General features: G+C 39.7%; 1 protein-coding gene and 1 pseudogene across 1 annotated transcript in view; one reads left to right on the forward strand and one right to left on the reverse strand.

Moving 5' to 3' along the window:
- SYT10 (synaptotagmin 10) overlaps positions 1-18,067 on the forward strand; it is a 305,614-nt gene that overhangs the window by 12,462 nt on the left and 275,085 nt on the right. The gene's annotated exons all lie outside the window — the stretch shown is intronic.
- Positions 3,662-3,812, reverse strand: LOC122816010 (annotated as a pseudogene).

Raw genomic sequence — 18,067 nt, forward strand, 5'->3', positions numbered from 1 at the left:
TCCAAACACCATCATATTGGGTGACTTCAACTACCCGAATATAGACTGGGAACATTACTCAAGCCCTAACTTTCTAGCCCAACGGTTCCTGGAGTTCATAAATTCAAATGCCATGGAACAGCTAGTCACTGTTCCCACGAGAGGAGAAAATATACTAGATCTCATTATCACAAACATGGGGACAAAATGCTCCACACCGGAAGTATATCCCTCATTGTTGAGATCTGATCATAAACTAATCTCACTAGAAATCCACATCCCGCCCCCACCCCAAACAAAAAAGACCACAGTGAAGAACTTCTCTAAAGCAAACTTCACACTACTCAAGACTGGTGTGGTATCCTTCAAGGCCCCTGAGCCAGTGGAAACCACAACCCAAGCTGAGGAAGCCCTTATAAATGCCTTCTATGAACACCTCCAGGACTGCATGGATCAGGCAATCCCAAATAAAACCAAGACTCTTTCCACAAAGGGCAAACATCCAGTCTGGTGGACCCCAGCCATTAACAAACTTTACAATAAGAGGAGAAAGCTATTACATGATAGAACAAAATCCATAAAAGGGAAGTCACCCCTGATCATTATTAGTAAAAAAATACGAGCACTCATAAAATCAACTAAGGCCAATTTTGAGAGAAAAATTGCCATGGATTCAAAGGACAATCATAAGGCCTTTTTCAGCTATGTTAGGAACCTAGGTGGAAACTCCCAGATATGCTCAGAATTAGTCCAAAATGATACAAAAATCACTGAACCCACAGACATTGCCAACATACTGGCAGACAGGTTCAGTGCAAACTTCACCCCCCTCTTCCCCCTAAAGGAGAGATAACTATCCCAGTGGAGTTTAGCCTCCCAGACATCTCAAATGCGCAGGTGAAAGCTGCTCTCGCTAAAGCTAAAAACACAGCGTCAATGGGACCGGATGGTGTCCCCGGCTGTGTGCTACACGAGCTAAATGAGGAATTAAACCCGCACATAAGGCAGCCTTACCACAGAATACGTGCCCAAGGAGTGGCGTACGGCAACTGTGGTCCCACTCCACAAAGGCGGTGCCTCTATGGACCCTGGTAATTACTGCCCCATAAGCTTAACAAGTCTAGTCTGCAAAGCTATGGAGAGGATCATAATGGAGCTCATAAACAAAGATATAGGGGACTTGCAGACATTGGACCCAACCCAGTTTGGCTTCATCAAGGGCAGATCATGCCTTTTGAACTTGGTCGACTTCTTCGAAACAGTCACCAAGGCCATTGATGAGGAAAGGCAGTCCATACAGCCTACCTTGACCTTGCAAAGGCTTTCGACACAATACCCCCTCAGGTATTGTAGAAAAACTTACCAGCTTAAATGTAAACCCATATGTCACAAGATGGGTTGCAAACTGGCTTAAGGACAGAACCCACAGGGTTAGAGCTGCTGGCGCTATGTCAGACTCCAAGCCAGTCACAAGTGGTGTCCCACAGGGCTCGGTTCTTGGCCCCCTATTGTTCGGCATCTACTTCTCAGAAGTACAGGCCAACATGGGAGGACTTTGGCTGACAAAGTTTGCAGATGACTGCAAACTGGGCCATAGTGGAAAGTGCATCGGACACGGATATCCTTCAGAAGGGACTCACGGAAACAGATAGCTGGTGCCAGAGCCATGGCCTGAAGTTAAACGCCAAAAAATGTATAGTCATACCCTTCGGGAAAAACAAGGTAACCCCAAGCTACCATATAGGTGGCAATCCACTAAGCACAGAAGAGGTTATCAGGGACTTGGGGACCCAGGTTGACAGTGGCCTTTCTTTTGACACTCACGTTGCTAAAGTGGTTAGAAAGACCTTCTACATTGCCGACCTGATCATGAAGGGATTCACATCTAGATCTAGTGAGGTCATTGTTCCCCTGTACTCTTCACTTATCAGACCAATGATCGAGTACAATGCCCCATTCAGGATGTATCTCACCCAACATCTGCAGCAATTGGAGAGACCCCAAAAGTTCCTCACCAAAAGGATAAAGGGACTCCAAAATCTGCCATATGCTGCCAGATTGAAGAAACTCCAGCTCTATTCATTCGCATACCATCTGCTCAGAGGTGACATGTGCCTGACATACAAGGCCATGTCCAACCCGGAATTAATGGACATGCTCCACCTCAAAAAATCCAAATCCACCAAAACCACTAGAGCAAGCGACTTAAACCTTAGCACGGATATAAATAGGACATGCTGGAGGGATAGATTTATCACTCAGAGACTCCCTATGCTGTGGAATAAAATCCCGGTCCATGTGAGGCAGAGCACCTCGCTGGCTCTGTTCAAGAGAAATCTTGACCTGTGGATGGGAGATCGTAGGTTTACCCCGGGAATCATCTCTGTGTCACTGTTGGACAGAGGCACAACAAACTAATGGGTACAGTATTTTTTCATATAAGGGGTGGCGTAAGCCACAGAACTTTGGGCTAGGCTTATAAATGCCTTAGGGCAGATAGCCTAGTATAAACCTATGAACCTATGAACCTATGAATCTGATATGGTCGACACCATATGATCGAAGTTTTGAAACTTCTAATCTTTTAACGGAGATCTGCATACAGCGTGGGAAGGGAAGATGTCCCTTTTCTGCACTGTAGTGCGATCTCGGAGTTGGTGTAAATAAGTAGTGAGGGGGGGCTTGCCCCCCCTGCTTTGAGTGTTTAAATGGTTTGTTTTTGTAGGTTTCTGCATTTTATTTCATTTTTGATGTTTCAAAATTTCGATTATATGGTGTCGACCATATCAGATTTGAAAGTTTTGAAACTTTGATCATGTAATATAGATGTGTATATATATATATATATATATATATATATATATATATATATATATATATATATATATATATACACACACACACACACACACACACACACACACACACACACACACACACACTCTGTCGGTCTGACTTTATAGTGTCCTATTTTTTAAGACTGAAGCATATTATCTGATATATACTAAAACAGATATAAAAAAGAATGACAGCAATTGAAGTGCTGGGTTAATATAGTCTTCTTTGGGAGCCAGTTGAATGGCTTAATGCGGCTTCTAAAAATCATAAATCTTTGAAAATTGAGAGCTTGTTTTTGAAAAGCAACTTGGATGCTTAGATGATGGAGTAGTTGTATTATTTATAAAAAATGTTGGTGTTGCAGACAGCAGCCCAGCAGTGCCCTAATGCATTGCTTCAATAAAGCATGGCAGATGAAAGCTACTTTACATGAATGAGACAAGATTAGCACATTGCATTATATCCAGCAGCTCTGTCACTGCATGAGGCCCCCTGCAGAGCATTGAGAGACAACCTGTTAGCACATCACAGAAATGAGGATTTCCTATTAATATTTCCGTGGGAACAAGTTAAATGATGTGGATGAGACCTGCAAGGTGGATGTGACTCTTTCCATCCACCTGTAAATTTATGTGAGTGAGATTTCCATTTTAAAACAAAAACATTATATTGGCATACAGATTCTATCACCTCTAAAATGTAAAATACTGTAGGACATAAAATATTCTTCAGTAATAACTATACTGCATAGTCAAATTACACTAGTTGATACATTAAAAATAACTGCTGTAGGATTTTTTTCTGTTTTTGTTGTACTGAAGTGCAATTACTACACTGGACTTTTAAATGTTTGAATTTCCAAGTACAGTACATCTTATCCAGTTTACTCTAGATACTCTGACAATTAAAGCAGTAATCTTTAACAGCATGGATTCAAATGGTTTCTACTACACTTGATACTACACTTGATCTTAGCCAAAAGGCAGAGAAGTGATTGCTCTGGATTAATTATTAGGTGGACTCTGCAGTAAACAATTAAGAATCATTCATATTTCGTTCAACAGTTCATATTTGCTTTACTTAAAACTTTAGCTACAGATATTGGCATGCATTAAATATTTTCTAATAAAAAGTCAGATAGTGGTTTTCAGGTCATTACAGTGGTGGAGGATCTAAACAGAGAGATGATGGTTGAGAAGAAACCACTCAAATGTTTCTTTAGAAGTAAATGTGTGTGTAGTAAAACATAAATCATATAGTTAAATGCAACCCCAGCTGGAACCTCCAAGAATATGTCATAATGACTCTTCCCTAATCCCACATGAGAAGCGAGGGATGAAATGTTATCTGTTTAAATTATGATGCTCTGAGCAAAGCAGAGCAAATATTAGTACACTGACACAGAAGAAAAACACAGATAAATATCATACTTTAATGATCCTTGCAAAGTGTAAAGATATGTTCAGCCCTTGTTTATTAACTGAGAAAATAAAGGATAGCAGTGTAAAAAACGCAGAAGATCTATTAGTCACTGCCTTGTGTCTAGACCGAGGGTCGTCGGTATAACATGAACACGCCATATATTCCTTATCTCCTTTACAGGAAAACAGACATACAGCCTTGCAAAGTGTTAACATGCTGTTATGTTTAGAACAAGTGAAGACAGCATACACTGAAATGCATTGGCATGTTTTGCCATTCTGGCTCTAACCGACTGAGGACTGCTTAATGAAATTGTGAAAAGCATCCTCTTTTCAACTTATAATACTTGTGAAAAAAATCACTGCTATGTCAGAATGATCTGCTTGCTTGCCTCAGCATTTATATTGACTCAGAACAGTACACTCTTCATTATGCTGTGCTGTCTCACTTACGAAGTGTCCACAAAAATGCACTGTTTACATTTGGTATGCTACTGTGTCTGATATCCACGGTGGTGGTGCTGCGGTGGTGTTGTCACCTCACAGTAAGATGCTGACCGGTTCGACTCTCAGCTAGAGCGTCTTCTGCGTGGAGACATGCGTGAATGGGCGTACCTTCACTGAAGGTCAGGGCTGGCAACTCGGTATGTAAAAATCAACTGCCAATCATTAGCAGACCGGAGCCGAAAGACACAACAACAACAACATGCTACTGTGTCTGATGAAAGCTGCAGCCAACATTCAGCAGTTAATGTTAATTAGCTTCACCCTCGTGATTAAACCACACCAACTGTGGTCAATTCTTCATAGGTTCATAGGTTGGTACTAGGCTATCGGCTCTAGGGCCTATACAAGCTTAGCCATAACAATTCCCTGGCTATTTCATCCCACACTATTTACTTCCCTGTACCCCTGTCTAGCAGGGTGACTGACATGATCCCCACGGTGAATTTCCTTTCTCCCAGCCACTCATCAAGGTTCCTTTTGAAGAGGGCCAGAGAGGCACTCTGCTTGACATGTATGGACAGTCTATTCCAGAGTCTGGGGAGTCTCTGTGTCAGGAACCTATCCCTTCAGCATGTTTTGTTTATTGTGATGACAAGATTTAGATCCCTGGAGCGTGTGGCTCTGAGCGATTGGGAATACCACATTATATATACCACAGTATACAACACCCACGTCATTGGTTATTAAGATAACATAACACAGGCATGTTCTTTATGTGTGAAAGCAGAATAAACATCCAGTTCTGTAAAACAAAATTTGTAACAATTATGCACTAGTAGAAGAAAACAAAGCAGCAATGGGGAATCCATAATGTAAATAAGGAATAAATACACCTTTACCTGAGGTAGTTCAGGTCTTTAATGAAAGAAAATGCGAAAATGCTGCATGACACTTTGAATTTAAGTCTGTTTTGTAGAAACATCAGACAAATGAAATAAGAGGATTGATTCATGAATCAACCAAATTATGAATTGATTGTAGTTAATTGTTGTTGAAGATGGAAAAGTGAAAGTGGGGAATTAGCCTTCTAGTTCTGTGGTAATTGCTTAGTCTTCAGACTGAACCAAAGAAGAGTGTCTTTGCTTTAATGATATCTAGATAGTAAAGCCTCACTCTTCCCAGAAGTATTATTATTACTATCTTCAGGGTCACATTACCCCGGAGAAAGTTATATTCATTTGTGTGGGAGGAAGGGGTGTACTTTGCATCGGTCTTCCATATAGCACTGCTTGAAAGAGGGAGTATTGAAAAGCTCTGCATTTTGGCTGAAACAATTTTGCTTTGCAAAAAAAAAAAAAAAAAAAAAAACAGTATGCTGCACTCACCTTATTTTAATATTTGGATACTGTTACTAAGAAGATTAGCACTAGAGTTATGACAGGCCTGATATCTAACATTCATTAGCCTGAGCAACTACTTAAAGCATTCATTGTTGATGCGCTGTGTAACAATGTAAAGAAGCAACATGGATGGTATCCATGGCAACAGCAAGCCTTTTGTAGAACTGCCCAAATGTCGTTATTTGTACAGGTCAACAGTACAAGAATGTGCTTGGATAATTAAATGAGGAGTTTCCAAATAGACCCAAGAAAATTTTAATGGATGCAGAGAGGAAAAAAGCAATATTGAAACATATGAGTGGAACAGAGGTGCACACATCATGCAAAGACGCACACAAAGATGGAAAGTTGAGTGATTTCTTCTCCTGGTTGCTTGCACATACTTTCCTTCACTGGACAACAGCAAACAGATATTAAACAGGAGAAATCATTCTAGACTCATTATGTTAAGAAACCATAGAACTACATAGAGGGCATATAATGAATGCCTCACTCCTGAAATACAATATGAAGAGCAAATAAAGGTAAGTTAAGGTGTTTTAAACTTAAAAGTCACCATTTATGAAGGACTTGATGTCATACTGTTCATATTTATGGGAAGAGTTTCCCTTTTTCTCTTTCTTTAACATAACTGAAACTGCCTAATACACATAGGAATAATAACCAAAGAGACTTTGTTAAGGAACAAAATATGCAATTAGGTATGGCACAGAAAACAAATTTCAAAATGCAGCAAACAAAAGCAAAGGAGCTATACAAAGTCAGTCAGGTCACATGTATGTGGATGCAAAGTAAATGTCAGGAACTGGAAGTCGTAATGGTTAAGAAGAGTACCGCTGTCCAGGAAAAGGATACAAAGGAACAAGTACAAGTATTTTAACTCATTCCCACCAGTACAGCCCTTTAGAGTGTGTAACTTTAACTCCCAGTGAGTGAGGCTTGAGCTTTTAAAAATGAAGTTATCACCTTAAAGTTTAAATAAATATTCATATCTGTAGAACCATAAGTGTTACTAGAATACTGTAAATGGCAAACTATTCAGGATAAATTAATCTTTATATTCGTGGCATTCGTTCAGTTCAGTGCTTTAAACTATATTTTATAAGCCAAAATAAATACAGTGAATATTAATTTTCTAATATATAAACAGCTTATGATATCTCAGTAACCATTGACGTAAGCAGGATTTTCTTCATACAGCTGTGAGCTTTCATATGAGGCTATGCAGCTCTGTCTGTGTTATCTGAATGTTGAGATATTTAGAGAAATATGAAAATTATTACAATACAAATAGTATACAAATAATATTCAATATCTCTTTAGCTGCAATAGACAGAGGTTATATATTAATACAGTTGTGTTTCCCATCATGTGTGCTTTAAGCTGAAATCTTCCGATAACTTATATGCATCATGGTTTTGGAGTTGTTAATGCAAATATGAACAAACGCTATTTGATACCTAGACGTATCAGTAGAAGTTAACTGCAGAAACACCTGGAAGTGCTCTCAGCTGTAATGAGTTAAAATGTATAAAAATACGTTAAAATAAAACAGCGAAAAAATAACACACAATGGGCCAAATGCATAAGGGTTACTGTAAGGTGTACATGATCTGTACACCTCTGTGTCCTTTTGAAATTCAAAGAGAGCCGTACTGCAGTGCTTTTGTACAAAGGCATGCAGGAGCAGCATGCTGGGCTGTCTCCATGGCCGTGCTAGATGCTAATGAGGCAATCAGGGGAGGGGCATATGTTAATTAGCCATGTGCTATACTCTGGAGCTGCATATAATAAGGTATCAGCGTAGTGCTGATGGCCCCTCGCACTATTGAACATGGCCAAAAGGCTATGTTCATCCATCACAGTTGATGTAGGTGGGGTATATAGTGCTCAGGTAGGGTTATGAATCATGTGTATGAGTACGTGTGAGGAGTCACATGTGTGAGTGTTATGTGTGAGTATGTGTCTGCACATGTGAGTATGAATGTGTGAGTATGTGTCTGCCTCGGAGGTAGTCGTAAAGATGTTAGTGCAGAGGTAACACACCTCTAGACAAAAGAGCAGAGCCTGGAACAACTGGGTGGCGAGAACCAGGGCTACCTCATTAAACATATGAGCAGCATTTAAACAGAAGAGAGATGGGGGGGTAGAAGCAATAGCCATAAGAGGCACCTCCTCAAACTCATGCCTGAGCTGTACTTAGAATGGGGATCTAAGGGATGGGGGGGAGATTTACTAGCCACCAGGGATTAAGTCTTTTACTGTGTCTGTCCCTTAACAGCATACACATTTGGGGAAAACACTGGACATCATAGATTACCAGGTATAACACGCCTAAGTAAACACATACATTGTTGGGTGGACACTAGACATCAGGAATACTCTATATGGCATGCCTTAAAGTCACATATTTAAAAAAAATGCAGGGAATGCCTAATCAGCAAGGATAACAGATAAGTAAATTGAAATAAATAAATGATTAAAATAAAGACATTTTAAACCCAGAACTCTTCACACTTGAAACTCCAGCATTAACCTGTTGTGTTAACTAATAAATCAGTGAATCTAGGGTGTTTTTAACATTTATTGATGGTCTCAGGCGTAATGCAATGCATGCAATTTCATAATGCATGACTAAGAGATCCAGGAAATGTTCCTCCTAGTCACCCAGGTAACAGATTTTGCCATAGCATTTATGTACAGAAGGATATGAAGTTTAATTCAAATGTCTTGCATTATGGACTGACTGTAATCAACCATGAATGACCAGGGCAGTGAAAAAATATTCTGACAACAGACTGAGTATGGGGTATGTGGTATGGGTGCATGTGTGTGTTTTACTGTCTGCTTATGTGTGGGGGAGTGGCTGAGGGAGGAGTGACTTATAACAAGGTTTATTTGCCACTGTTAAAGACCATATGGAAGTGCTCATCTGCACTTGTGGTAGTAAGCAGTGATTCACAGACATGCAAATTAGCCAGCAATGAGGTCTTTCTTCATTATGGCTAATGTGTCTGTGAATCTCAAAATACAGCATCAAGGAAGCAAGGCCTTTTTACCACAGTCCTTAACACAAGTGTTAGGGTTCTTAATTGAACCCTTGAGAATGCATTAAGAACACTCTTGTTTCATAACAATATTAAATATAAGCTAAATAATTCACTCTGTGTGGTTTTATTCCAGAGACAGTCTGTATTTATGCAAGAAAGGACAGTGGTGTCCAGAGCTGGGTTGGAAAGGTACAGCACAATAGCCATACCTTTAAATTAAGACAACGTGCAGACGGGAGTTAGAGAACCACTAACGATGTACGGGCTCATACGGTAGAAATAAAAACAATGGAAATGAGGTAAGTAGTATTAACATGCATGCATGCAACCTGCAAAAGAAAACGGCGAATGTGAGAGCAGAAATGTGGGGGACTTTTATTAGCCCAGTGACATAGACTACTGACAAGAGAGGGAGGGAAATGTGCCAGAAGATAAGCTATTTAGGAAAGACTGAGTACAGGGCCTTGAGGGGGGTAAGGAGTCAGCATAGAAAAGGGCATCAAATGTGAGATCAGAGCAGGAGGATGGTTGTTACTCCATGAAGGAACCAGAGTAAGGAGTAGGGTCGCTGCATGGCCCTCACGGATAAGGTAGAAGAAAGAGGGGATACCTGAGGACCGATCCAGTAAAGTACTCACAGACTTATCAGGGGTAAAGGAGGAGAGACTGGGGAGAGAATAAAGGAGTGGGTTAGGAGGACCTGAACCTAACAAGAGAGTACAAGGAGATTCTAAGCTCCGGAGCAGATACCGAGTATGATTCAGCTAAGGTGGTGTACCATACGGAGTATGATTCAGCTAAGGTGGTGTACCATATGGAGTATGATTCAGCTAAAGTGGTGTACCATATGGAGTATGATTCAGCTAAGGTGGTGTATCATACGGAGTATGATTCAGCTAAGGTGGTGTACCATACGGAGTATGATTCAGCTAAGGTGGTGTACCATATGGAGTATGATTCAGCTAAGGTGGTGTACCATACGGAGTATGATTCAGCTAAGGTGGTGTACTATACGGAGTATGATTCAGCTAAACTGGTGTACCATATGGAGTATGATTCAGCTAAGGTGGTGTACCATATGGAGTATGATTCAGCTAAGGTGGTGTACCATACAGAGCATGATTCAGCTAAGGTGGTGTACCATACGGAGTATGATTCAGCTAAGGTGGTGTACCATACGGAGTATGATTCAGCCAAGGTGGAGTACCATATGGAGTATGATTCAGTTAAGGTGGTGTACCATATGGAGTATGATTTAGCTAAGGTGGTGTACCATATGCAGTATGATTCAGCTAAGGTGGTGTACCATATGGAGTATGATTCAGCTAAAGTGGTGTACCATATGGAGTATGATTCAGCTAAAGTGGTGTACCATAAGGGATTCAGCCAACTGCTGCAGGACCTCACCAGGAAGAACAGATGTTTTAATTAAAGCAAAGAGGGTCACTGGGTGCTCCAGAGAAGTTATGATTACTATGAGTGCACAGTGATCACCTACAATTTGATTAGAGTATGGGTGTTTGTTAGGGGATGCATATAAAGACAATGATGATGGTGTGGATTTTAGTACAGTGATTATAATGAGCTGGAGTTTTTGGTCATGATGAGTTTGGGAAATTAACGGAATAAACAAACTGTCCGAATAGGTTAGGGATGGCATACTCGTGCTTATGTATAATGTTTTACTGAATAGTCTAAAAAGGAAAAAAAAGTAGAAAGCCAATGTGACTACAAGGAATGTATGGCTAATAATTAATGTAAACACTTAGGCATACAGAAGGTGTTGGGAGGATGTGGGAACCTGATTGAGGTACAGTAAAAGATGCTAAAGCAGAAAAGCTATACATGAGGTGAATAAGTTTTAGTAGGTATATCATAGAAAACAGAATGGTAAGGATAGACCTGACATTTGCTCTGAAACCTGTTGAATTGGGCTGAGGAAAGATGACAAAGAGACCATGGAAGACAGAGCAGAGAGAAAATACAGATGTATCAGTAGACTATGTGACAGCTATTGCCTTGAAAGCATGTGAAGGGAGAGTGCCATGCTGGGAAAAGCAGATGAGTGGGAAAGGCAGTAAACATATTCTAGGAAAGTGATGGAAGTAGTTTGGGAGGAAATGCAGTGTGTGCCTTAGGACTTCAGTGCCCAAATCCAACTCTTAAAGGCCTTTGCAAAGGTACTGCAGTGGTCATCAGGTCTGCTGAAGCTTTTAGGGGGCTAGTAAATCCTGCTCAGCATACCAATTGTTCAGTCTAAAACAGTTACCTTAAGGAATGGGGATTTATTTTGCCAACCCATTATATAAGAACTAGTATCTAACAAAACAAGTAAACAAAACATATATGCCCTGAAAATGAGTGCAGTTCTCTTGACCACACACCCCCTTCCTTCTGCTTTGCTAAATGGCCAGATTATTTTTGTTTTAAGAACAATATGGTAGCAATTTGGTACTTCAAAATGCAGGAAGGGATGGGAGAGTAGTGCTGGTGCTTAGTATGGTAGCAGTTTAATCATTAATCTCCAGTGATGGCATAGGTGAATTAAGTGCTCTTTCCTTATTTACAGATCGTTCTCTCTCACCATTTAATACAGTGTCAGCAGAAAGTCTGTTATGTGACTGTCTTTGCTATCTGCATTACTTGTCACATATCTGTAAAAAACTGTGTTCACTATGATGTAAGACCCATGTGAAGCTCAGGCATGCAACACCATTTGAAGCAACAACTCTGAAGTTTTCTTATGGAGAACCACAATGGACACCAGATTGGATAATCTGAAAGCCCTTATAACACAAGTACTGTCAGACACTGTAGAATTCAAAGTCTCCACTCAGTTTAATAAACAGGAGACAGACACCTCTGCAGCAGTCTAATTTCTGGAGTCTATACACATTACTGTGCCCACCCAATGACAAGAAACACAATCATTCATCTGCTATCTTTGGTCTGTAGTGTAAAACTGATGATCTTGATAGACAGATGTGTGGCAATATTTGTCTTGAGGGTCTCTTAGAGGGGAAAGATGGAATGCTTTCTTGTAACAGCAAATGATGAAAATTATTAACTTTTTCTCAGCCCTCTACCATCAAAAAGGCCGACAGGGCACCCCCGATATTATTTAAGAAGTAAAATGCAAAGGATACCATTCTGCAGTAGTGAATCTGCCATCCTGTTCCACTATTCAAATTTGTGGACAATGTCCTCATCAAATGGTGTGGAAAATACATACGCTTTAAAAACAAGGATCGCACACTTCATTATCCACAGGAACAGCTTCAGAATGAAGTGGTCAGCAACCTAATCTCTCAACAATTAACCTCCTCTGAGACCCAGAACCAATCCCCATTAGATCTGAAATAGTAATGGAGGCAAGCAAGTGCACCACCCAGCTCCTCAAAAACCAATTCCATGCCAGAGGCACCCAGGCATCAGGAATTCCTACAGCATAATGCACATTCCTGTCAGCTGCATCAGGTCCCAAATGGGAACTGCTGTTGTACTCTAGATTCCAGTAAAGATCCAGCAATAGACATCATGGAAATGGAGGAGGTTCCATTCTCTTAAGCTACCACGAATTACTCTGCAATCACTAGAACTAGTGAATCTTCTTCCTACAAGATATTCATAGCTGTGACAAGAGGCAATAGCATTATTCTTAGGTTAAATAAGATAACACCAAGAGAACTCCCCTTTGAGGTACTGACCTGCTCAATAGTAGAGTAACTGTCATGTACTGCCCCCCTCCCCCCCCCCCCACACACACACAGTCAGGAATGAACCAGTGTTACACTTGCCTATACTGCTTCTTCCTCCTGATGGTTGTTTAGGTACAGTCCTTCTTAAGGGTCATTTAACCCATGTTCAGCTACTGCTAACTTAGTTTAATTGCATATGTACAGTGGGTTCTTGTTTTCCTAATATCCACTGTTTTCAGCGTTTGTTAATCAAAAGTAGAACATTTCACTGTCAAAGATATTATTTCCTCAAATATGTTAAATAACTAACACTATATATATATATATATATATATATATATATATATATATATATATATATATATATTTATATGTATATATTTTCCCTTTCACACCCCCATATATTCCATTCCCTTTCCTTCCCCCTTTCTTCTCTCTCTCCGCCTTCCTCCATCCTCCTCTCTACCCTTTCTCTCCCCTCTGCATAATTTTTCCACCCCTCCCTACCTTAACACATACTTTCCATTCCTTTTTACACCACACCTCCCCTTTGATTTATGCATATCTAACCTTCCATTTTTCTCTCTTACTTTCCTTTCTACTTTTTTTTCTTTCCTCTCTTCTTTCTTTTTTGGTTTTCTTTCTCTTTCACTTTTTCACTTTCTTTCTCTTTTTTTTCTCTCCTTTTCTTTTTTTCTTTCTTTTTCTTCTTTTTTCTCTTCTTTCTCTTTCTTCTTTTTCTTTTCTTTTTTTTCTTTTTCTTTCTTTTCCTTTTTTTCTTCTTTTCTCTTTTCTTTCTTTCTTCTTTTCTTTCTTTCTTTCTTTCTTTCTTTCTTTTTCTTTCTTTTCTTTCTTTCTTTCTTTTTCTCTTTCTTTCTTTTTCTCTTTCTTTTCTTTCTTTCTTTCTTTTTCTCTTTCTTTCTTTTTCTTTCTTTTCTTTCTTTCATTTTCTCTTTCTTTTTCTCTTTCTTTCTTTCCCTACCAACCTCTTACCACACTGCACTATCATATCAAATACCAGTTTCCTCTCTCACAGTCACTCACATTACATTTAAATCCCTACACTCACAGCTGATCTCTCCATCTCTCTTTCACCTAACAGCATCAAACTTCTTCAGGATTAATGCCTCACCATACACCTCACTCCCCTCTACTGCAAGGTCAAGAAGGATTGATTTCCTTGAACTCGTCACACACTTTATTACTTTCATGGACACACTGTTACTGGATGAGGACATCCATTACAACCCAGGGCCACCTACCTCTTCCTCTCATATATACACACCTCACACCTCACCTCACTGTCTCTCACATTCCACCCCCTTTTCCTCTCGCAGAATGTTAAATATTTACTCTTTAAATATCCAAAGCCTAGTAAATAAAATTACAGAGCTGCATTCCTGGATTGCTAACATTCCCCTTCCCCCCATATCTTAACGCTGTCAGAAACCTGGCTAAAACCACATATTACAAATCCCAAAATTCTACCCCGTTACAATATCTTTCGCTCTGACAGAATTAGCGAAAGGGGTGGAGGTGTTGCCATCCTCTACTCCAACCAACTTAACCTCTCTCCACTCTCTATTTCTATACCTAACTTTGAGCCTGCCGAAATTCTTATTGTATACTATCACCTTAACTCACACAAAAAGTTCGCCATAGCCTCTACCTATATCCCTCCAGGGAACAATATTCCTATCCTTTAGGACATACTCTCATGGATCAGCCAGCATGTTCCATATGAAACCATTACCCTTGGTGACATTAATATTAACTAGATTGCAATTACATCTACATCTCCTTGTTTTAGCATCAATCTTCAAGGCTTCCACCAACTTATCTCCTCCCCTACCAGGACAGTCAAAAATTCCTCTACTGGATCCACCCTAGACTGGATCCTAACCTCAGAACCCAACCTTCATCATAATCCTGGGACTCTTGAGCGACCACTCTTCCACTTTCATCCACAGATTCTTCCACTAGCCACCAAAAGACCACCACTACAGAGACTGTTGCAAACTTACCAATTTTAGTCCTGACAACTTTAACTCTAAATTGTCCAGCATAAACTGGTCTTTCCTTAGTTACCGTCCTCTCTATGAAGCTGTTATGGGTTTCAGTCAGGTATTTCTAGACATACTTAATTCATTACCGCCTACCAGACAAATCAGAATAAAATCTAACTTTGCCCCTTGGCTCACAAAATACACTCATTCTATTAGGTATAAGAGGGACAGCACCTGGAAAGCAAAAAACAAGTCCCCTGCCATACTCCAAAAATACAAAGAGCTCAGAAACCTCTCCAAAAAACTAGTCAAAAATGATAAGAAATATTTCTTTTGCTCCTCTCAATCCAACCTACATAATTACCCCAAAACGTTTGGACAACCATTAATAATCTTCTTTATCCTGGCAGCCCTACTACTCCTAATCCCTTCCCACATAACTCTGCCACTGAAACACCCTCTCTCCTAAATAACTACTTCATTGAAACAATCCAGAAACTAACACAAAATAACAATACCTCCTCTACCCCTCTTTCAACTCCCAACAAATCACCTTCCAATAACTTCTCATTTAAAGCAGTACCCACCACTTACATTAAATCCCTCTTGTTTAAACTCAAACATTGCTCCACCTCTGCTTATAAATTACCTTCCTTCTGTCTTAAAATTGCTGCAGAGTCTATTGCCTACCCTGCCTCCTTATTCATAAATTGTTCCACTTAAGACGCCTGTGTCCCTGATATCTGGAAATCTTTTTTTTACAATTCCACTACACAAGGGTGGAAACTCTACTGACCCTTCTAACTATAGGCCCATTGCCAATCTGTCACCTATCTCCAAAATACTTGAGAAGTGCATACATACCCAGTTACTCAAACACCTGCTTAACAATAACCTGTTTACTTCCACCCAACATGGCTTCAGACCTCACCATAGTACATCCACTGTACTTCTTTCTTTCACTCAAACAGTAGCTGAGGCCCATGAAAACAACATGCTGATCTCCTGTTTATTCCTACATCTTTCTAAGGCATTTGATACTGACTCTCACTCTAAACTTTTAACTAAACTCTCACACCTTAGTCTTTCTAGTTCCTTCATAAAGTGGTTTTCCAGCTACCTCTCCAACAGGCAACAATCTGTTCTCTGGCAAACTGTCTATTCTCCCTTCCTCCCAGTCAACACAGGGGTTCCTCAAGGATCTATCCTGGGCCCCTTTTGTTCAATATCTTCACTAACAAACTACATTCTGCCTGCAAGCTCTCAACTTTATTACCATATGCCAATAATTCGACACTTATCACCACCAACCATAATATTCATAACCTGCTAGCATTCACTCAGGACACCTTCTCATCTGTCAAGAAATGGCTGTCAGATAATCGACTCATACTAACTCCTAAAAAAAAAAAACAAAACTTATTTTCTTCCCAAGAACTCTGGCTCAGCATAAATCCTCCTTTACTATTACCTCCCTTAACAATACTATCATTAAAGCTGAACCTCATACCAAGCTACTCAGCACCATAATGGATGACAAACTTAAATTCGACCTGCACATCCAACAATGTATAAAAAAACACCAGAAACTTGGACTACTTTACTGAAATTGAAAATTCCTTACACCCTCCTTCAGACTCTCTCTGGCTCAGTCAATTCTCTTACCTTGCCTGCTGTATGCTGCCCCTATCCTTACTAATATTCAATCTACTCTTATGTCTAAACTTGAGCAAACTTACAATAAAATATCCCGATTTGCCACTAACCTTCCTCACGATTCCCGTCAAAGTCTTTCCCTTAAAACATTACTCTGGCCTGAATCAGCTACTGCTTCCCCAATTATATATCACACACTCCTTCTAAAATCTCTCTTCCTGCCCCTCTAGCTCCAAATTAGAATCTTACTATTCCCCCCTCCGACACCTTCATACCACTGATAAACAGCTTCTCGACATTTTCAAACCCTTTATGGATATTGGAAAGTCCCTGTATAAATAATCAGTAGCTCACATCTGGAATACACTCTCCCTCAATGTAAGAAATATTACCCAAAAACATCAGTTTAAACGAGAGCTAAAAACACTATCTTCAAAAAACCTAGTCTTGTCCATGTCAAGCCCCCACATAACAACAACCTTACTTAATCACCTTATACTCTACTCACTTTTACTTTACCACTACTAATTAACTCTTTATGGTCTTATTCTCACTGAAATACAGCTTTGTTGCTCTACTTATTGTACTTTGTATTATTATAGTTATTTGTTTATTGTATGCCATTGTAAAGATGTTATACTCCTTTTACTGAGGATTTGTAGTAGTCAGTAGTTCTTATTTTCTGCGTTATGTGATTGTATTGTTAACTTCTAGGTATTTGTTTTTTGTTCTTTGGAGATTTTCTCTTCGGTCTCCACTGAAAATGGGCCTTGGCTCAGTTGGACCAACCCGGTTAACAAATGTCAAATAAATAAATAAAATAAATAATTAAAACCCAGTATTATCTTTGCTAAAAAATGCACATGGCCTCATGGCTAAACACTCTTGATGTTACTCCAAAAATTAAAAAAGATTAGGTGACAAATGAATCCGTCTTTTGTATGTTTGTGTGTGACTGTATGTATACACACTCATATACATATATATAGATTCACTTCTCAATCTTGAAATACTGAAATATCGAATGTAAGCATCTCGAGACCAGAAGAACGAAACTCCACAACCACAAAAACCTAAAATACTGATACTCAAAACACCAAACCCTCTCCTGACCTAAAAGTACACAAAAAATGATAAAATAACAAAACACACTGCTCTACATTTAAGCAGGGGGCAAGCCCCCTGTGCCCCCCAAGTGGAGGACTGCACCCACACCCCCTACTTATATATACCAACTACAAAAACACAAAAACATCAACACACCTACCTCTACAAGCCCTATACTCCCATTACACACATACCACACATGTAAAACAATCACCACACTCAACACCTATACACACACACCCTCACCCACCCTAAACTACACCTACAACATCCAAAAACATAACACACATCCCTACCCTGAATCCTTAACTACTACACACTTACCTACATTTCCAAACATAACTGCACACCTACCACCATCTTCGACACTCAGACACCACTACTTAAAGACACAGAACACTATACAGACACATCAGGAAATACTTGCTGCACATTCGGCATTCTCACATTCAACAAAGTGCAGTT

The sequence above is a fragment of the Protopterus annectens genome, chromosome 11.part0 (genome assembly GCF_019279795.1).
Source record: "Protopterus annectens isolate FY-2018-M chromosome 11.part0, PAN1.0, whole genome shotgun sequence".
Taxonomy (NCBI): domain Eukaryota; kingdom Metazoa; phylum Chordata; order Ceratodontiformes; family Protopteridae; genus Protopterus; species Protopterus annectens.